The following is a 22557-nucleotide window of genomic DNA, read 5'->3' on the forward strand; positions in this document are numbered from 1 at the left end:
AGGTCATGGTCCGGGGTCAACACACCAGAAATAAAGGGTCAAAGGAAACGGGCAAGGGAGATGGATGGTCAGAGGAAATCCAATAGATCAAAACTCAGTGTACAGATAAATGCGGCCATCATGCACCGATGAGCAAATGCTATGAATGGCAGAGATCTGGGACTGACTGCTCAGCTAAGTAGCTGGCCAATCACAGATAACAGGGAACACCAGAAGAAACCAGCATCTCCCAGTCTCAGATTGGACGGCTGAGCTGTCAGTCAACATACCGACACCTCAGCCCGCCCCTGCACTAGATTGGGCGACTGAGCTGTCACTCATCAAACTGACAGCTCAGCCCGCCCCTGCACTAGATTGGGCGACTGAGCTGTCACTCATCAAACTGGCAGCTCAGCCCGCCCCTGCACTAGATTGGGCGACTGAGCTGTCACTCATCAAACTGGCAGCTCAGCCCGCCCCTGCACTTGATTAAACAACTAAGCTGTCACTCACAAGACTGACAGCTCAACATGACCCTGATTCCATAGGGCGACACTCACTGTGTACAAAACATTTTCCCATTGATTGATGGAGGCAGGGCTCTGACAGCCAAATAATCTTTGACCCTTTGGGCCTCCTAGGCTTAGCTAGTTTTTATGATCATGATGGAACTCACGATTACTGATAATCACAGATTTACAGGTAAACTGAGGATACATTAAAGAAACAATGTTATATATTTTGGAAGGAGTTACCCTTGAAATTCATATAAAAAAAAATCTAATAATGGTCCTGGCAGAAGACCAATGGCTGTCCATATCCATACATATGCAATGCAAGTCTAACCCTCACAGCCTCAGATCACAGCACAGTTGGGATTATATTTCACACAGACACAACACGGTGAATATCCTCAATATATAAAACATTATGTATCATATGTATTGTGCCATTAAAAGAAGCAATATTTTAGCAGAAATATTCTTGTACATGGGGGCAGTATTATAGTAATTATATTCTTGTATATAGGGGGCAGTATTATAGTAGTTATATTCTTGTACATAGGGGCAGTATTATAGTAGTTATATTCTTGTACATAGCAGCAGTATTATAGTAGTTATATTCTTGTACATAGGGGCAGTATTATAGTAGTTATATTTTTGTACATAGGAGCAGTATTATAGTAGGTATATTCTTGTACATAGGGGGCAGTATTATAGTAGTTATATTCTTGTACATAGGAGCAGTATTATAGTAGTTATATTCTTGTATTCTTGTACATAGGGGGCAGTATTATAGTAGTTATATTCTTGTACATAGGAGCAGTATCATAGTAGTTATATTCTTGTACATAGGAGCAGTATCATAGTAGTTATATTCTTGTACATAGGGGCAGTATTATAGTAGTTATATTCTTGTACATAGGGGCAGTATCATAGTAGTTATATTCTTGTACATAGGAGCAGTATTATAGTAGTTATATTCTTGTACATAGGGGGCAGTATTATAGTAGTTATATTCTTGTACATAGGAGCAGTATTATAGTAGGTATATTCTTGTACATAGGGGGCAGTATTATAGTAGGTATATTCTTGTACATAGGGGGCAGTATTATAGTAGTTATATTCTTGTACATAGGGGCAGTATCATAGTAGTTATATTCTTGTACATAGGGGGCAGTATTATAGTAGTTATATTCTTGTACATAGGAGCAGTATTATAGTAGTTATATTCTTGTACATAGGGGCAGTATTATAGTAGTTATATTCTTGTACATAGGGGCAGTATTATAGTAGTTATATTCTTGTACATAGGGGCAGTATTATAGTAGTTATATTCTTGTACATAGGGGCAGTATTATAGTAGTTATATTCTTGTACATAGGGGCAGTATTATAGTAGTTATATTCTTGTACATAGGGGCAGTATTATAGTAGTTATATTCTTGTACATAGGGGCAGTATTATAGTAGTTATATTCTTGTACATAGGGGCAGTATTATAGTAGTTATATTCTTGTACATAGGGGCAGTATTATAGTAGTTATATTCTTGTACATAGGGGGCAGTATTATAGTAGGTATATTCTTGTACATAGGGGGCAGTATTATAGTAGTTATATTCTTGTACATAGGGGCAGTATTATAGTAGTTATATTCTTGTACATAGGGGCAGTATTATAGTAGTTATATTCTTGTACATAGGAGCAGTATTATAGTAGTTATATTCTTGTATTCTTGTACATAGGGGGCAGTATTATAGTAGTTATATTCTTGTACATAGGAGCAGTATCATAGTAGTTATATTCTTGTACATAGGAGCAGTATCATAGTAGTTATATTCTTGTACATAGGGGCAGTATTATAGTAGTTATATTCTTGTACATAGGGGCAGTATCATAGTAGTTATATTCTTGTACATAGGAGCAGTATTATAGTAGTTATATTCTTGTACATAGGGGGCAGTATTATAGTAGTTATATTCTTGTACATAGGAGCAGTATTATAGTAGGTATATTCTTGTACATAGGGGCAGTATTATAGTAGGTATATTCTTGTACATAGGGGGCAGTATTATAGTAGTTATATTCTTGTACATAGGGGCAGTATCATAGTAGTTATATTCTTGTACATAGGGGGCAGTATTATAGTAGTTATATTCTTGTACATAGGAGCAGTATTATAGTAGTTATATTCTTGTACATAGGGGCAGTATTATAGTAGTTATATTCTTGTACATAGGGGCAGTATTATAGTAGTTATATTCTTGTACATAGGGGCAGTATTATAGTAGTTATATTCTTGTACATAGGGGCAGTATTATAGTAGTTATATTCTTGTACATAGGGGCAGTATTATAGTAGTTATATTCTTGTACATAGGGGGCAGTATTATAGTAGATATATTCTTGTACATAGGAGCAGTATTATAGTAGTTATATTCTTGTACATAGGGGCAGTATTATAGTAGTTATATTCTTGTACATAGGGGCAGTATTATAGTAGTTATATTCTTGTACATAGGGGCAGTATTATAGTAGTTATATTCTTGTACATAGGGGGCAGTATTATAGTAGGTATATTCTTGTACATAGGGGGCAGTATTATAGTAGTTATATTCTTGTACATAGGGGCAGTATTATAGTAGTTATATTCTTGTACATAGGGGCAGTATTATAGTAGTTATATTCTTGTACATAGGAGCAGTATTATAGTAGTTATATTCTTGTACATAGGAGCAGTATTATAGTAGTTATATTCTTGTACATAGGAGCAGTATTATAGTAGTTATATTCTTGTACATAGGAGCAGTATTATAATAGTTATATTCTTGTACATAGGAGCAGTATTATAGTAGTTATATTCTTGTATATAGGGGCAGTATTATAGTAGTTATATTCTTGTACATAGGAGCAGTATTATAGTAGTTATATTCTTGTACATAGGGGCAGTATTATAGTAGTTATATTTTTGTACATAGGGGGCAGTATTATAGTAGTTATATTCCTGTACATAGGGGCAGTATTATAGTAGTTATATTTTTGTACATAGGGGGCAGTATATTAGTAGTTATATTCTTGTACATAGGAGGCAGTATTATAGTAGTTATATTCTTGTACATAGGGGCAGTATTATAGTAGTTATATTCTTGTACATAGGGGCAGTATTATAGTAGTTATATTTTTGTACATAGGGGGCAGTATTATAGTAGTTATATTCCTGTACATAGGGGCAGTATTATAGTAGTTATATTTTTGTACATAGGGGGCAGTATATTAGTAGTTATATTCTTGTACATAGGAGGCAGTATTATAGTAGTTATATTCTTGTACATAGGGGCAGTATTATAGTAGTTATATTCTTGTACATAGGGGCAGTATTATAGTAGTTATATTTTTGTACATAGGGGGCAGTATTATAGTAGTTATATTCCTGTACATAGGGGCAGTATTATAGTAGTTATATTTTTGTACATAGGGGGCAGTATATTAGTAGTTATATTCTTGTACATAGGAGGCAGTATTATAGTAGTTATATTCTTGTACATAGGGGCAGTATTATAGTAGTTATATTCTTGTACATAGGGGCAGTATTATAGTAGTTATATTTTTGTACATAGGGGGCAGTATTATAGTAGTTATATTCCTGTACATAGGGGCAGTATTATAGTAGTTATATTTTTGTACATAGGGGGCAGTATATTAGTAGTTATATTCTTGTACATAGGAGGCAGTATTATAGTAGTTATATTCTTGTACATAGGGGCAGTATTATAGTAGTTATATTCTTGTACATAGGGGCAGTATGCCTCCTGTAAAGATTTTTTCCCATAATTATTTCACAATTTCCCTGGAGATTATTAATGATTTACAGTAATTTATACGGACAGTATCAGGTAGTGCAGTGTTATCTTCTGCGATCAATACACACCTTCTTGTGCCCTCATTTTCCATGAAGTATAAACTTTATTTTCAGTACTTTGACCCAATAGAGGGAACGAGGAGGCGCTTCATGAGATTTGGCTGCAGAAACTGCTTATTTGTATGAGTTGGCAAATGCTATGTAAAAACCTTCCATTTCCACTGTTCTTTGTGGTAGAAAATAATTAAAGACACATTTGTCTGTATTCTGCTTCATTTAATTATTGTTACTCTTCTCTGTGATTTATTGTGGCTATTAGTGGAATAAAGGGCTGGTCCAGAGGTCAGCGTGCTGTAGGTAGTGGAGGACAAGTAATGTGAGCGCTTTCCTCTTGTATATGAGTGCTGAGTATGTCTGCTGAGAGCTTGGCATATATGATCACATATAAAAAAATATATCATATCATTGTCATATCGCGTATGATGCCCCTCGGGTACCAGAACCAGGTGCAACCGCAACCACTGCACCCAGAGATTCCCCACCAACTGAGATCTGAAGGTACTGATACAGGCTTATCTTCCGGGATCACTACACACCTTCTTAAAGAGGATCCGCCACCAGGATTTTCCTATATAACCTAAAGCCAGTGCTATACTGGCGCTATCATGCTGATTCTATACATACCTTTAGTTGTGAGATCGGATGTATAGTTTCTGAAATACAGGCAAGTAAAGTTTGTAAAATACATTGTTATTTGATTGACAGCAGCTACTATTCCCGCCCCTGATTGCCTTCCTGTCCTTCATTCTCCCTGTCCTTCCTCCCCCTGTAAGATCAGAGACAGGGGGAGGAAGGACAGGCAGCAGAGAAGGGTGGGAATAACTAGCAAAACCCGACCCACCTATTAGATATTCTGTAGCTGCTGTCAATCAAATAACAATACAATTCACAAGCTTTACTTGCCTGTATTTCAGAAACTACAGACAATATTCAGACGCCTTTAAATTTTTCACTCTTTGTTTTATTGCAGCCATTTGGTAATTAAAAAAAATTCATTTTTTTCTCATTAATGTACACTCTGCACCCCATCCCCCATCTTGACAGAAAAAAACAGAAATGTTTACATTTATTTAACAAGAAAACCTGAAATCTCACATGGCCATAAGTATTCAGTCCCTTTGCTCAGTATTGAGTGCACCTTTTTGAGCTAGTACAGCCATGAGTCTTCTGGGCATTGATGCAACAGGTTTTTCCACACCTGGAGAGGGCAGGAGAGAATGAGAGAGGGAGAGGGGGGAAAGAGGGAGGGAGGAGAGAAGGGGGTGAGAGGGGAGACGGGGGGAGAGAGGGAAGATGGGGGAGCGGGGAGACGGGGGGTGAGAAAGAGGGGAGACGGGGGAGAAAGGGAAAACAGGGGAGCGGGAAAGAGAGGGGGAGGGGGAGAGAGGGAAAGAGGGGAGACAGCGAGAGAGGGGAGACGGGGAGAGTGGGGAGACAAGGAGAGCGGGAAAGAGAGGGAAAAGGGGAGAGTGGAGACAGGGAGAGAAGGAGAGGGGGAGAGAGGGAAAGATGGGAGAGAAGGAGAGGGGGAGAGAGGGAAAGATGGGAGACAGGAAGAGAAGGAGAGGGGGAGGGAGTGAGAGAGGGAGAGAGGGAGGGAGGGGAGAGAGGGAAAGAGGGGAGACAAGGAGAGGGGTTGAGACAGGGAGAGTGGGAAACAGAGGGAGAGGGCGAGAGAGGGGAGAGAGGGAATGATGGGAGACAGGGAGAGAGGGAGAGGGGGAAAGATGGGAGACAGGGAGACAGGGAGAGAGGGAGAGGGGGAGAGAGGGAAAGATGAGAGACAGGGAGAGAGGGAGAGGGGGAGAGAGGGAAAGATGAGAGACAGGGAGAGAGGGAGAGGGGGAAAGATGGGAGACAGGGAGAGAGGGAAAGATGAGAGACAGGGAGAGAGGGGGAGGGGGAGAGAGGGAAAGATGAGAGACAGGGAGAGAGGGAGAGGGGGAAAGATGGGAGACAGGGAGACAGGGAGAGAGGGAGAGGGGGAGAGAGGGAAAGATGAGAGACAGGGAGAGAGGGAGAGGGGGAGAGAGGGAAAGATGAGAGACAGGGAGACAGGGAGAGGGGGAGGGGGAGAGAGGGAAAGATGAGAGACAGGGAGAGAGGGAGAGGGGGAAAGATGGGAGACAGGGAGAGAGGGGGAGGGGGAGAGAGGGAAAGATGAGAGACAGGGAGAGAGGGGGAGGGGGAGAGAGGGAAAGATGAGAGACAGGGAGAGAGGGAGAGGGGGAAAGATGGGAGACAGGGAGACAGGGAGAGAGGGAGAGGGGGAGAGAGGGAAAGATGAGAGACAGGGAGAGAGGGAGAGGGGGAGAGAGGGAAAGATGAGAGACAGGGAGAGAGGGAGAGGGGGAAAGATGGGAGACAGGGAGAGAGGGGGAGAGAGGGAAAGATGAGAGACAGGGAGAGAGGGAGAGGGGGAGAGAGGGGGAAAGATGGGAGACAGGGAGAGAGGGAGAGGGGGAAAGATGGGAGACAGGGAGAGAGGGGGAGGGGGAGAGAGGGAAAGATGAGAGACAGGGAGAGAGGGGGAGGGGGAGAGAGGGAAAGATGAGAGACAGGGAGAGAGGGAGAGGGGGAAAGATGGGAGACAGGGAGACAGGGAGAGAGGGGGAGAGAGGGAAAGATGAGAGACAGGGAGAGAGGGAGAGGGGGAGAGAGGGGGAAAGATGGGAGACAGGGAGACAGGGAGAGAGGGGGAGGGGGAGAGAGGGAAAGATGAGAGACAGGGAGAGAGGGAAAGATGAGAGACAGGGAGAGAGGGAGAGGGGGAAAGATGGGAGACAGGGAGACAGGGAGAGAGGGGGAGGGGGAGAGAGGGAAAGATGAGAGACAGGGAGAGAGGGAGAGGGGGAAAGATGGGAGACAGGGAGACAGGGAGAGAGGGGGAGGGGGAGAGAGGGAAAGATGAGAGACAGGGAGAGAGGGAGAGGAGGAGAGAGGGAAAGATGAGAGACAGGGAGAGGGAGAGGCGGAAAGATGGGAGACAGGGAGAGAGGGAGAGAGGGGGAGGGGGAGAGAGGGAAAGATGAGAGACAGGGAGAGAGGGAGAGGGGGAGAGAGGGAAAGATGAGAGACAGGGAGAGAGGGAGAGGGGGAGAGAGGGGGAAAGATGGGAGACAGGGAGACAGGGAGAGGGGGAGAGAGGGAAAGATGAGAGACAGGGAGAGAGGGAGAGGGGGAAAGATGGGAGAGAGGGAGAGAGGGAGAGGGGGAGAGAGGGAAAGATGAGAGACATGGAGAGAGGGGGGAAGATGGGAGACAGGGAGAGAGGGAGAGGGGGAGAGAGGGAAAGATGAGAGACAGGGAGAGAGGGAGAGGGGGAGAGAGGGGGAAAGATGGGAGACAGGGAGACAGGGAGAGGGGGAGAGAGGGAAAGATGAGAGACAGGGAGAGAGGGAGAGGGGGAAAGATGGGAGACAGGGAGAGAGGGAAAGATGAGAGACAGGGAGAGAGGGAGAGGGGGAAAGATGGGAGACAGGGAGACAGGGAGAGAGGGGGAGGGGGAGAGAGGGAAAGATGAGAGACAGGGAGAGAGGGAGAGGGGGAAAGATGTGAGACAGGGAGACAGGGAGAGAGGGGGAGGGGGAGAGAGGGAAAGATGAGAGACAGGGAGAGAGGGAGAGGAGGAGAGAGGGAAAGATGAGAGACAGGGAGAGGGAGAGGCGGAAAGATGGGAGACAGGGAGAGAGGGAGAGAGGGGGAGGGGGAGAGAGGGAAAGATGAGAGACAGGGAGACAGGGAGAGGGGGAGAGAGGGAAAGATGAGAGACAGGGAGAGAGGGAGAGGGGGAAAGATGGGAGAGAGGGAGAGAGGGAGAGGGGGAGAGAGGGAAAGATGAGAGACATGGAGAGAGGGGGGAAGATGGGAGACAGGGAGAGAGGGAGAGGGGGAAAGATGGGAGACAGGGAGACAGGGAGAGAGGGGGAGGGGGAGAGAGGGAAAGATGAGAGACAGGGAGAGAGGGAGAGGAGGAGAGAGGGAAAGATGAGAGACAGGGAGAGGGAGAGGCGGAAAGATGGGAGACAGGGAGAGAGGGAGAGAGGGGGAGGGGGAGAGAGGGAAAGATGAGAGACAGGGAGACAGGGAGAGGGGGAGAGAGGGAAAGATGAGAGACAGGGAGAGAGGGAGAGGGGGAAAGATGGGAGAGAGGGAGAGAGGGAGAGGGGGAGAGAGGGAAAGATGAGAGACATGGAGAGAGGGGGGAAGATGGGAGACAGGGAGAGAGGGAGAGGGGGAGAGAGGGAAAGATGAGAGACAGTGGGAGAGGGGGAAAGATGGGAGACAGGGAGAGAGGGAGAGGGGGAGAGAGGGAAAGATGAGAGACAGGGAGAGAGGGAGAGGGGGAGAGAGGGAGAGAGGTGGAAAGATGGGAGACAGGGAGAGAGGGTGAGGGGGAGAGAGGGAAAGATGACAGACAGGGAGAGAGAGAGGGGGAGAGAGAGGAGACGGGGAGAAAGAGGGGAGACAGGGAGAGCGGGAAAGAGAGGGAGAAGGGAGAGAATGGAGAGGGAGAAAGAGGGAAAGATGGGAGACAGGGAAAGCGGGAGACAGCGAGAGAGGGGGAGAGACATTGGTAGGGGGAGAGACTTTTACTGATCTGGTCCGGTAGAAATAACGCTGTAAAACCCAATGGAAAACGTCTCAGTGTGAACACACCTGCGAAACCGAACAAATAAATGACATGCTACAGATTGTTTGCTACATCAAAATTTGCACCAAAAGCACATGGAAAAAAAATGATGTGTGTGCACAGAAAATCAAAGCTCCCATAGACTTTGCTGGCTTCAGGAGAGACATTCAGATTTTGATGCAGTTTGGAAAAAAAAAATGCAGCGTGTGCATGGGCCTTAGACTCTAATGTAAAAAAAAACAAAAACAAGAAAAAAAAAGTCTCCTGCATTTAACAATGGAAAATAAAGTTGTGTTTGCAGAACTTTTTTCCCAACGGATCTCTGCTGGATCCATGCTAATGGATGATTACCGGACGTGTGAGCTCAGCCTATATAGACCGCACACATATCTGCGGACCTGGGATCCTGATTTTGCAGCATTTGAGTCACTCCTCTTAGGGTTTGCCTTAAGTTGCGACAATGTTGTAGTCACACATCTGCGGGTGCGGCTGAACTCTCCGTCCAGCGCTGCTCTATACATATATACATCTGATCCACTCACAATGGGGTGTTTTGTGCACGGCCCGGTCTCTGTGGAATAAATGTGTGGATTATACCGGAGACACTAATAAGGTGGTAATCACATGACAGCGCAAGGATTTATCCTCTCTAAGAATATCACAACATTCACCGGGTAAGAATGAGCCTATTGTTCGCAGTCATAAATCCTATTGTGCCGAGGTTTCTACAAGCACAACCATATTAATTTATTTTTTTTTTTATTTTAATGAGACTACACAACAAGTAATGCTCCCGCAAAAACACGGTGACCAAAAAACACAGACCAATAGGATATAGTGCAGCTACTGGCAACTACAAGTCCCAGCAATGCCTTTGCAGATAACATGACACTTTTTAAGCAATGCTGAATGGCTGAAGGTGCCGCTGCTGTTTTAAGCAGCCTGAAACTTCCCTAAGACATCTCTCCAGAGGTTCGGACTGGCCCACCGGGGCGCCGGGAAATCCCCTGGTAGGCCCTGGTCCTTAGTATGCCCTTAGAGTCAATTCCCCCTGTGGGCCTCAGACACCCCAGTCCGACCCTGTCTCTCACAGACAAAGAATATAGTTCAAGGTCTGCTCCTTCGATTTTTGAACGTCATCGAGATAAACACCTCTGCTGCTCGGGGATCGTTTGGCCTCATTTTCCTTTAGAAATCATAAAATTTTATTTTTTAACTCTATGGGAACCTGCAGGCTTATCTGCAGTCCGGATGCATGTAAAACCTCATTCAGACATCCATTTTTTACCTACATGATTTTCCTGGATTGAACTCGTACCCATTATCGTCTACGGCGCTGTTCACATGACTTTGTCAAAGATCAAAATTACTAGGGATGATCGAATACCTCAATTATTCGGCTTTGCGAATATTCGACGAATAGTGCGCCGCTATGTGAATATTCGATGCGCAATGTAAGTCTATGAGAAGCCCGAATAGTTCCGAATAGTTGTTATTCGGGTTTCCCATAGACTTACATTGCGCATCGAATATTCGCGAATAGTCGAATAGCGGCGACCTATTTGGAAAATATTTGCGAAGCCAAATATTTGAGGTATTCGATCATCCCTAACAATTACCCATAGACGTCTATGGGTGCGTGAAAGGCACTGACGGCACATGGATGGCATCCGTGATTAACATTGCATTGGATAGGAGAAGCTTTGCAATATTTTTCATCATTGATGAAATAGTGATAATGACTAACACACGGAGCAAAACTGATAAAAGTGTGATCCAAAACACTCAAGACATCGGTTGTGACAAAATCACATCTGAATGAGGCCTAAGAGGTCTAAGCCCTCATTCAGATGGGATTTTTTTTTTACTTACGCAAATGGTCCGACTGTCATAAGTGTTTTGGATCCCAGTTCCCATAGAATTAAGAAATAAGGCCCAAGTTAATGTAATAATAATTAATGTAAAATGCGGTCAGATACTGGAAGTGAGACGGGTACTAAGGACACTACTGTGTACCAGCTACTCAGTTCTAGGAGTCTGAGATTATAGGAACTACTAGAGGTATGGCACTATATGCCCCTGTTTCACCAAAAATAAGACCTACCCCGAAAATAAGCCATAGTAGGATTTTTTCGGCTTTTTGGAATATGCTTAAAAATAAGCCCTAGTTGTGGTTCCATAAGGAAGTGTCCAAGAAGCTAAAAAAGTTAAAGAATACTGTTGGACTCTTCATCAGAGAAAGCAGACACCGCCAAAAGAAAGCAGACACCCCCAAAAGAAAGCAGACACCCCCAAAAGAAAGCAGACAGCTCCAAAAGAAGAGAGACACCCCAAAACAAAGCACAAACTCCCAAAAGAAAGCAGACATTGCAAATGAAAGCAGACCCCCCCCAAAGGAAAACAGACATCCTCAAAACAAAGCAGGCAGTCCCAAAAGAAAGCAGACACCCCAAAAGAAAGCAGACATCTCCAAAAGAAAAGAGACACCCAAAAAGAAAGCAAAAACCCTCAAAAGAAAGCACATATTCCCAAAAGAAAGCAGACACCCCAAAAGAAGGCAGAAACACCCAAAAGGAAACAGACACCCCCAAAAGGAAATAGAAACCCCCAATAGGAAACAGACACCCCCAACAGGAAACCGACACCCCCAACAGGAAACCGACCCCCCCAAAAGGAAACCGACACCCCCAAAAGAAAACAGACATCGCAAAAGAAAGCAAAACCCCCCAAAAGAAAATAAACACCCCAAAAGAAAGCAGAAGTCCCCAATAGAAAGCAGACACCCCATAAGAAAACAGACACTCCCAAAAGAAAACAGACAGCCCCAAAAGAAAGCAGAAACCCCCAAAATAAAGCAGACATCCCCCAAAAGAAAGCAGACACCACAAAAGAAAGCAGAAACCCCCAAAAGAAAGCAGACACCACAAAAGAAATCAGAAACCCCCAAAAGAAAGCAGACACCCCCAAAAGAAAATAAACACCCCAAAAGAAAGCAGAAATCCCCAATAGAAAGCAGACACCCCATAAGAAAGCAGACACCCCAAAAGAAAATAAACACCCCAAAAGAAAGCAGAAATCCCCAATAGAAAGCAGACACCCCAAAAGAAAACAGACAGCCCAAAAAGAAAGCAGACAGACACAAAAGAAAGCAGAAACCCCTAAAACAAAGCACACACTCCCAAAAGAAGGTAGACACCCCAAAAGAAAAACAGACATCCTCAAAAGAAAGCAGACACATCCAATAAAAGCAGACACCCCCAAAAGAAAACAGACATTCCCAAAAGAAAGCAGACACCCATAAAAGAAATCAAACATCCCCAAAAGAAAGCAGATAGACCCCAAAGAAAGCAGACACCTCCCAAGAAAAGAAACACACTCACCAGACCCCAAACAATTACAGTTGGCAAGTGCTGATGGTGGATGGGCTCTCACACAGAGAACTGCATCATTGTCAGGTCCCTGCCATTCCAGCAGCATTGCACTGCAGCTCTGACAAACAGATTGGGTATCAGTATCACTCCGCGCGAGTGATATTGCTTCCAGTCACCAGGGGGAGCCAACCGCAGAGGAACGCAAGGGGACTGGACAGCGACGCAGATGTGTATGTGAGAGCCCATTCACTTACCAACTCAAACAGTTTGGGGTCTGGTTACTGCTATTCGTTTAGGTGGTGTCTGCTTTCTATTGGGAGCAACCTTTTACAGTACATAGAAAATAATAAATGTAAGCAGGTAATTTAACCCTTTGTAAATATGCTATATACCAACCACTATATGACAGTTCTGCACCATGAGAATAGCAGATCAGATAAGACAATGTCCATCTGATCCAGTAATAGGAGGAACACAAAATATTGATGTTCCGGAATGGTGTGACATGTTATATTGGAATAAATGTTGATTTTTTTTTTGGGTTCAAGAATAAATGTGGATTGTTGTTCATGGGAAAATATAAGACGTCCCCTGAAAATAAGTTGGGCTGCAGTGTGTACATCGCCCAGGCCAAAAGCTAATGCTCTACCAGGATACAGCTAAACCCCCACTAATGTGGAAGCGTCACAGGTGCAGGAGAAGCAGATCACACACACACCTCCATGGAATGGAGGGGAGGCGAATGCTAGATGATAAAACTGCACTCAAGTGGCTTGCATAGAGCGCTGTTCACATGCAGATGGCACAGTCACAAACCCGCAGCCTATTAGGTGACGCCCTTCTATTAGATCAGGCGACTGCCAAGCCGTACCCCACTGTGTATCATGCACGGACAGACACTCTACAGTGCAAGGCCCAACAGAAAGGGGCCTGGCTGTATCCTGTACAAACAAAAAAAATGAGCTTTTTGTTGGTATTTATGGCCATTTATGGAGGTGTGTGTGTGTGATCTGCTTCTCCTGCACCTGTGACGCTTCCACATTAGTGGGGGTTTAGCTGTATCCTGGTAGAGCATTAGCTTTTGGCCTGGGCGATGTACACACTGCAGCCCAACTTGCTGTGAGTAATACTTAATTTTTGGAGGACATTGTCCTCTTTTTGTTGCTATTTTTATACCCCTGAAAATAAGCCCCAGAGCAACGCTCGGAGCAAAATATAATAGAAGACCCTGTCTTATTTTCGGTAAATATGGGTATGAATGTGGCACTATCTACTCTGTGTGCGTAGCACTAAGCGCACTGCCATGGGTGGGACTCATTTTATATATATATATATATATATATATATATATATATATATATACATATATATATATATATATATATATATTACTATGAGTTTGGCACTATACCCACTACTGAGTGTGACACTATAGGCACTGTTATGAGTGTGACACTATAGGCACTGTTATGAGGATGACACTATAGGCACTGTTATGAGGATGACACTATAGGCACTGTTATGAGGATGACACTATAGGCACTGTTATGAGGATGACACTATAGGCACTGTTATGAGGATGACACTATAGGCACTGTTATGAGGATGACACTATAGGCACTGTTATGAGTGTGACACTATAGGCACTGTTATGAGGATGACACTATAGGCACTGTTATGAGGATGACACTATAGGCACTGTTATGAGGATGACACTATAGGCACTGTTATGAGTGTGACACTATAGGCACTGTTATGAGGATGACACTATAGGCACTGTTATGAGTGTGACACTATAGGCACTGTTATGAGGATGACACTATAGGCACTGTTATGAGTGTGACACTATAGGCACTGTTATGAGGATGACACTATAGGCACTGTTATGAGGATGACACTATCCACTCTATGTGGCATCATTTCCTTTTCCACCTCGGGGAACATAAAGTCTGGAATCTGTTTTCTTTGCATTATCTATACGATCCCTCTATAATTACAGAATTCCCGATCATTAGCCTTCCTGTTTGTGTTATGATGACACACGTTATTTAATGGCAATGAATAAAGATAAATACTCGTGCCATAGCATTAGCCGTCGCCCGTCTGTAGGAATGGCACGTAGGTGTCCTCACCGCCACCCAGCGTAATCTCATCAGTCACTTACTACAGCAGGGAATGACATGCCACGCCGGATTGCTTCATACCTGGAAATCTACAGCCACATTGTTTCATCTGTCACCGTCTACCGGTCACCTGCACATCACATACATAAAATACATGAATGCCATTGGAATCTACAGTAAACGTTCAATGTTTTGCAAGGATTTTGCAGCAGTCGCAGTCTGACCACTGAGTCTGTATATACCCGTGGGAGAATGATACAATGAAAATATATTTGAAGTCAGTTGGGTTATTGTGACGTGCGCCAAATTTATCCCAGTATCGCCCAGTGCTTGATTGATTTGGTATATATTTAAACATCACTATGGTCTATAGATGATGTCATTCAACATGATGGCCGGTGGCTCAGTGGTTAGCACTGTACAGTAGGCAGCACAGTGGCTCAGTGGTTAGAACTGTATGGTAGCTCAGTGGTTAGCACTATATGGTGGCTCAGTGATTAGCACTGTACAATAGGCAGCACAGTGGCTCAGTGATTAGCACTGCATGGTGGCTCAGTGGTTAGTACTGTACAGTAGGCAGCACAGTGGCTCAGTGGTTAGCACTGTATGGTGGGTCAGTGGTTAGCACTGTATGGAGGCTCAGTGATTAGCACTGTACAATAGGCAGCACAGTGGCTCAGTGATTAGCACTATACAATAGGCAGCACAGTGGCTCAGTGGTTAGCACTGTACAATAGGCAGCACAGTGGCTCAATGGTTAGCACTGTATGATGGCTCAGTGGTTAGCACTGTATGGTGGCTCAGTGATTAACACTGTATAATAGGCAGCACAGTGGCTCAGTGATTAGCACTGTATGGTGGCTCAGTGGTTAGCACTGTACAGTAGGCAGCGCAGTGGCTCAGTGGTTAGCACTGTATGGTGGCTCAGTGATTAGCACTGTAAAATAGACACCCCATAAGAAAGCAGACACCCCCAAAAGAAAATAAACACCCCAAAATAAAGCAGAAATCCCCAATAGAAAGCAGACACCCCAAAAGAAAACAGACAGCCCAAAAAGAAAGCAGACAGACACAAAAGAAAGCAGAAACCCCCAAAACAAAGCACACACTCCCAAAAGAAGGTACACACCCCAAAAGAAAAACAGACATCCTCAAAAGAAAGCAGACACATCCAATAAAAGCAGACACCCCCAAAAGAAAACAGACATTCCCAAAAGAAAGCAGACACCCATAAAAGAAATCAAACATCCCCAAAAGAAAGCAGATAGACCCCAAAGAAAGCAGACACCTCCCAAGAAAAGAAACACACTCACCAGACCCCAAACAATTACAGTTGGCAAGTGCTGATGGTGGATGGGCTCTCACACAGAGAACTGCATCATTGTCAGGTCCCTGCCATTCCAGCAGCATTGCACTGCAGCTCTGACAAACAGATTGGGTATCAGTATCACTCCGCTCAGTGATTGGCACTGTATGGTGGCTCAGTGGTTAGCACTGTACAGTAGGCAGCGCATTTGCTCAGTGGTTAGCACTGTATGGTGGCTCAGTGATTAGCACTGTAAAATAGACAGCACAGTGGCTCAGTGATTAGCACTGTATGGTGGCTCAGTGGTTAGCACTGTACAGTAGACAGCACAGTGGCTCAATGGTTAGCACTGTATGGTGGCTCAGTGGTTAGCACTGTACAATAGGCAGCACAGTGGCTCAGTGATTAGCACTGTATGGTGGATCAGTGGTTAGCACTGCAGTCTTGCAGCACTGGGGTCCTGAGTTCAAGTCCCACCAAGGACAACTTCTGCAAGGAGTTTGTATGTTCTCCCCGTGTTTGCGTGGGTTTCCTCCGGGGTCTCCGGTTTCCTCCCACACTCCAAAAACATACTGATAGGGAATTTAGATTATGGGGACAGTGTTGCCAATGTATGTAAAGCGCTGTGGAATTAATAGTGCTATATAAGTGAAAAAATATTATTATTATTGTTTCACAACCGTGCGGCTATGAGCCCGCCATGGGTGGGCAGAGGTTAATTCCATTTTTGGCCGCACTGCCTCCCCGTCTGAGGCTGTATACTTAAAAGGTTTGTCCACTACTTGGTTAACCCCTTCTCAATCTCAGTGTTTGCCCCCGTTAAAATAAAAACACTTATACTACCTTATGGTGCCGCTAATGATGTCACTCACTCTCCTGGGGATCACATGACGTTGTTATGTCACAAGAGCCCTGAGCTCAATTATCGCCAGATTCACTTCGGAAGAATTGAACATCAAGAGGAAGTCAGAGCTGCGGCTTCGTTTTGATGTTTGATACATCCAAAGGCAGAGAGAATGAATCCAGTGCTAATTGGGCTCAGGGCTCGCATGACATAACGACGTCATGTGATCCCCAGGAGAGTGAGTGCAATCACCTCTGGAATCATGCCGGCACCGGATGGTAGTATAAGTGTTTTTATTTTATAGGGGGGCAAACACTCAGATTGAAAAGGGGTTGACTGTGCAGTGGACAACCTCTTAACGATGCGTTTACAGCTGACAACCGGTAGTACTGAACGACCACCAATCTGCTACTTGTTTGCCGATCAGCAGTCATTTTGTAGACATTTTACACTTTCAGACCACCTCAGATGTGCACTAGATGATTGCTAACTGACTACTCAGTGCATAAAAGCAGCTATTGTTCTTTGCAGGATGATGCACTGCCCAGAATCATGACAACCAAATGATCGTTTCACCTGACGAACGAGAATTTTGCTCATTTTTCAGGTGATCGACAGCCTGTTTAGACTGCAAGATTAATGTTCACTCTGCTTAGTATCTTTGTGGATTGGAATTCTTCTTATAATCTGATGACCGGTTAATTAGGGACTAGTTATTTCTTTTTAGCAAATAGGTCCGTGAATTAAGTTTTGAAACACAAGCAAGTAAAGTTTGTAAAATCAGCAGCTCGTTGAGTGACAGCAGCTGAGGATCAGCTAATAGCTGGGGTGGGTATTCATACTTAACCCCTCCCCCTATTACTTATGCTAATTCTATTATACAATCATTATACTTTGTGACTAAAAGGACCTGTGCTGATGTCATACTCATTTGACCAGAAGGGGCGGGGCCTCAGGCAACATAGCTGATACTAGGAAGTGACATTATTTTTCTGTTGGCTGAGGCCTTGCCCCTTCTGGTCACATGGGTATGACATCAGCACTGGTCCTTCTAGTCACAAAGTAAATTGATTCTATAATAGAATTAGCATAAATAACAGGGGGATGGGATAACTATGAATACCTGTAACGCCTGTCTGGATCAACAGACTCAGACGGGCTTTAATGGACAGGCTAGAGACGGGCTGTAATGGACAGGCTAGAGGGAATCCACTCACCAAGCAGGACCCCCAGAACCCTGAAACCCTTTAACCCCTATACAGGGATTTGGAATTACACAGGGCCCTGGAGATCACTACCTGTGGAAGGCTGCAGTCCGATGAGAGTAGTCAGGCAGGGTCAAACCAGGAATAGCAGAACAGGGACAGAATCGGCAGACAAGGACGTAATCAGAAAACGGAGCAGAGGTCAAATCCGGATCGGGCAGCAAGGTACAAAAACAGCAGGCAGAAGGGTAGTCAGAAAGCACGCAGAAGTCAGCACACAGGAATAACAAAACAGAAAAGGGCGGACCAGGAGCCAGGAAATCAGAACTATCTCTGGCAGAGGTCAGCAGACAGGAGGGGAACTAAGAAGGGTGTGGTGCCTTCCCATTGGCTGTAGGTGAACGCTGGCAACTTCAGCTGGAAGACACACGCCACCTACAGTCAGCGAGTGGTACTGCAGATCTCAAAATAACCCAGCCCAGAGGATGAGCGGAGCCTGCGCCCACCGGCGCCGCTGGCATCGACTCCTCTCCCATCACCAGCACCATCCACGGCAGGAACACAGCGTCGCCTGGCGATCGGAGAAGAAGTCGCTGGAGCGGACTCCGGTGGTGATGTAACAATACCCACGCCAGCTATCAGCTGCTGTCACTCAAAAAGCTGCTCATTTTACAAACTTTACTTGCTTGTGTTTCAAAACTTATACATCCTAGCCGACAACTAAAGGTCTGTCTAGAATCAGCCTGATAGCGGCAGGATAGCACTGGCTTTAGGTTATATAGGAAAATCTTGGTGATTGGAGCGCTTTAAGGGGCTACTAGACACCTTTGTCCCTTACACACACTTGTGGCAGCAATTTATGTACTAGGACATCAAAAGGATTGGGCATGAAAACACAGCATGCCTGACCCTTAACGTCTTTTGCAAAATTTTGAGTCAATTGATTTTTAAAACCAGACAATCCCTTTAAGACAATGAGATAGCAGGTAGCACAGGTTACAGTATTGTCTTGTGCATGGAAAATGTCATTAGTTTTCTGTTTATTAGTCTGTAGTTGGCACGGGCCCGGGTTATACAGGGCGGCCGTCATTGTGGAGTCTTCCCAGGTATTTCTTGCACATGTCATTTTACATATTTCCATTTTATAAGGCAGGACGGCTAATTGTGCACGGTACGAGGCGGCTCAGATGCCGCTGCGCCGATGTTGAGTAATCAGTAACGAGGCTTCTATATGGGCTTTTACTGTGTGAACGAGCTGTGTGCAGCCTTTCATCATCCTACTAATTACTCCAGGGAGGGATGGGATGGAAAGAATATAGGAGGATCCCAGTGTGCGCTGGGTGTGTGCTGTGGATGCAGTGAAACTGAAATAAATCTCTTCATGTGATACTGACTCTTCATTCCAGGCCCTTTAAAAAAAAAACAACAAAAAAAAAAAACAACTTTCCAGATGTTACAGCCACAAAGTTCTATCTATAAATGCATCTGATACATTGTATTCTACATTAGATCATCCAAAGCTTCCAGATTCATTAATAGGAGATATGGCGTGTGTAGAATTCCAGGTAAGATCCAAAGAAAACAAGACTGAGCTGCAATACCGCACACAACCAGTAGACAAAAGTGGCGCTGTTTCAGGACGTTTTTCAATTCCCATCCTCTATGGAACCAAACAATTAACATTTGATTCTCAGATTCTAAAGACTATTGAATGCCATGTGAGTGTTTGACGTAACAAGACTCTGCATCCTCAGGGTGTTAAGAAATGATCTGGCACAGGATGGGCACAGCTGAGGATGGTAATTTCAGCAATGCAAATTCTAGTAGCTTCTTCACTTAATGAGCAGTTTTGCTCCTTAATCTGTATGTTATGAAGCCACTCTGAGGTCATAACATTCTGAACGAACATGCCCAAGGTTGCAACAGTAATTTAAACAACATGGTATAATGCCAGGCGTTGTTCTGCTTGGCACCGACAGTGAAGATGAGCAACAGAACAATGCTAAACTTTATCTGCCAAACAAGAAGGACAGAGCTGCACTCACTATTCTGCTGGTGCAGTCACTGTGTACAAAATTTACTGATCCTGAGTTAGATCCTGAATTATACTCCAGAGCTGCACTCACTATTCTGCTGGTGGCGTCACTAGGTACAAACATTACTGATCCTGAGTTACATCCAGTATTATACTCCAGAGCTGCACTCACTATTCTGCTGGTGCAGTCACTGTGTACATACATTACATTACTGATCCTGTACTGATCCTGAGTTACCTCCTGTATTATACTTCACAGCTGCACTCACTATTCTGCTGGGGCAGTCACTGTGTACATACATTACATTACTTATCCTGTACTGATCCTTAGTTACTTCCTGTATTATACCCCAGAGCTGCACTCACTATTCTGCTGGTGCAGTCACTGTGTACATACATTACATTACTGATCCTGTACTGATCCTGAGTTACATCCTGTATTATACTCCAGAGCTGCACTCACTATTCTGCTGGTGCGGTCACTGTGTACATTACATTACATTACTTATCCTGCACTGATCCTGAGTTACCTCCTGTATTATACTCCAGAGCTGCACTCACTATTCTGCAGGTGCAGTCACTGTGTACATACATTACTGATCCTGTACTGATCCGGACTTACATCTTGTATCATACTCCAGAGCTGCACTCACTATTCTGCTGGTGCAGTCACTGTGTACATACATTACATTACTGATCCTGTACTGATCCGGACTTACATATTGTATTATACTCCAGAGCTGCACTCATTATTCTGCTGGTGCAGTCACTGTGTACATACATTACATTACTGATCCTGTACTGATCCGGACTTACATATTGTATTATACTCCAGAGCTGCACTCATTATTCTGCTGGTGCAGTCACTGTGTACATACATTACATTACTTATCATGCACTGATCCAGAGTTACCTCCTGTATTATACTCCAGAGATGTTTTTTAATTTCGGAATTTCCACATATAATGTAATTCAATGGTGAAAATCCGGACATAAAATTCAGCATTTTCATAAGAGAAATTGGCATCTTGCGGATTTAAAAAATGTAGGTCATTTTGTGCAGTATAAAAAAAAAAGCTCAGTGGATAAGAGATTTCTATAAATCCTATCAATACATTCATCATGGGAACTGAATCTTAGGGTATATATGAGGATTGTGGAACATGGCAACATCACAGCTAATGATTGTCAATGGTGTCGTGTTTACTAAAGGATTATTCCCAACATAAAGTGATCATCTTAGTTGTTTATAAAACAATCCCTTTAGGGATACATGCACATGTCTAGTAATCATCCGTTAGAACGGATCCAGCAGCAATCTGTTGTCAAAAAAGTAACGGATGATTACTGGACATGTCAACTGAGCCTAAAGGGGGCTTTACACGCAACGACGTCGCTAACGAGGCCGGATGTGCGTCACGAATTCTGTGACCCCAGCGATATCTCGTTAGCGATATCGTTGCGTGTAAAGTCCCCTTAAGGCTTTCACCGGTTACTGTTATCAAGCACCATTGAGGAATAACGAATCCATGAGAAACATTAAAGGCAGTAATGTTCACGTAACATTCCAAGGATGGTACAAATAGATGAAGGCGCATGCTGTGGCCGATCCTATGCAGTTAGTGACTAATTGCAGTGATCCTATCCCTTACTGCTTTACCATATATTATAATGGGCCTTAAAGGAATTTATTGAGCCACATTAAATGGCAACAAACAAGAAGTGAAATAAACACAATAAGAAATTTGTCACAAGATGCAATATGGCTGCTTGCTGTCGGAGAATGGAAATTTTGCATACTGATTATCCGATAGAATCAGATTTTGGGTGCACGTCTATATAAACTCTAATCTGTTACACATTATATATTAGTGCTTTTAATTTCTGGACTACACTGGGATAATCCCAAACCTCACCGAAAGTATATTCCAAAATTCCATAATTTAATTGCACAAGATCTTATCACAAAGAAGTACAATATAATCACCAAGAGAACTGGATCAAGCACCATGGATCAGATTATAATCTGCAGAGAATCGCAAGGTACAAGAAAAATGGAGATATAAGGAGTAATGTGATACCGTGATAACGTGCCAATGCAGCGAGCACCCAACATAACATATTGACCTTCAGATCCACCATCTTGGTGTGGTCAGTGTCAGGATGGCCAAAGGCCAAGGTCTACCTAGACCTCCACTGGCAAGGAGGGGGGTCAACACGCTTTGGAGAAGGATGTGTAATATATGATACAATGCATCAGCAATACGGTTCTAAGCATTTGCTACAATGTATCAATTAGGAGACCAGCTCAAATAATATACATTACTATGTATTTGTAACAACCCTCTGCAGTCAGAAGTAGATCTTCCAGCTTCTGAATGTAATTAGGAAACTTTGTATTATCTGACAGCAAGTAGATACCCGTGTTTCCCCAAAGATAAGGCAGGGTTTTATACTATCTTGTGCTCCGAAAGATGGGCTAGGGCTTATTTTCAGGGGATGTTTGTTTTGTTTTCCCATGAACAACAATGCAAACAAACATAATCATGTCACATTCTGGAACATCAACAAAACTCTCCAAACCCTGTGTGTAACATCCATCCCTCTATCTATCTATCCCTCTATCTATCTATCTATCTATCTA

The 22557-nt window shown here is 44.0% G+C and overlaps 1 protein-coding gene across 11 annotated transcripts in view; it reads right to left on the reverse strand.

The window, feature by feature from the left end:
* MICAL2 (microtubule associated monooxygenase, calponin and LIM domain containing 2) overlaps positions 1-22557 on the reverse strand; it is a 336247-nt gene that overhangs the window by 245991 nt on the left and 67699 nt on the right. The window contains exon 1 of one of the 11 annotated variants that reach the window (XM_075325684.1): positions 5492-5547. The exons of the other annotated variants lie outside the window; for them this stretch is intronic. The gene's annotated coding sequence lies outside the window, so the exon portion shown is untranslated. Of the gene's footprint in view, positions 1-5491; positions 5548-22557 lie in introns of those variants that run through there. 11 annotated transcript variants of the gene reach the window in all.

The sequence above is a fragment of the Anomaloglossus baeobatrachus genome, chromosome 10, assembly GCF_048569485.1.
Source record: "Anomaloglossus baeobatrachus isolate aAnoBae1 chromosome 10, aAnoBae1.hap1, whole genome shotgun sequence".
Taxonomy (NCBI): Eukaryota; Metazoa; Chordata; class Amphibia; order Anura; family Aromobatidae; genus Anomaloglossus; species Anomaloglossus baeobatrachus.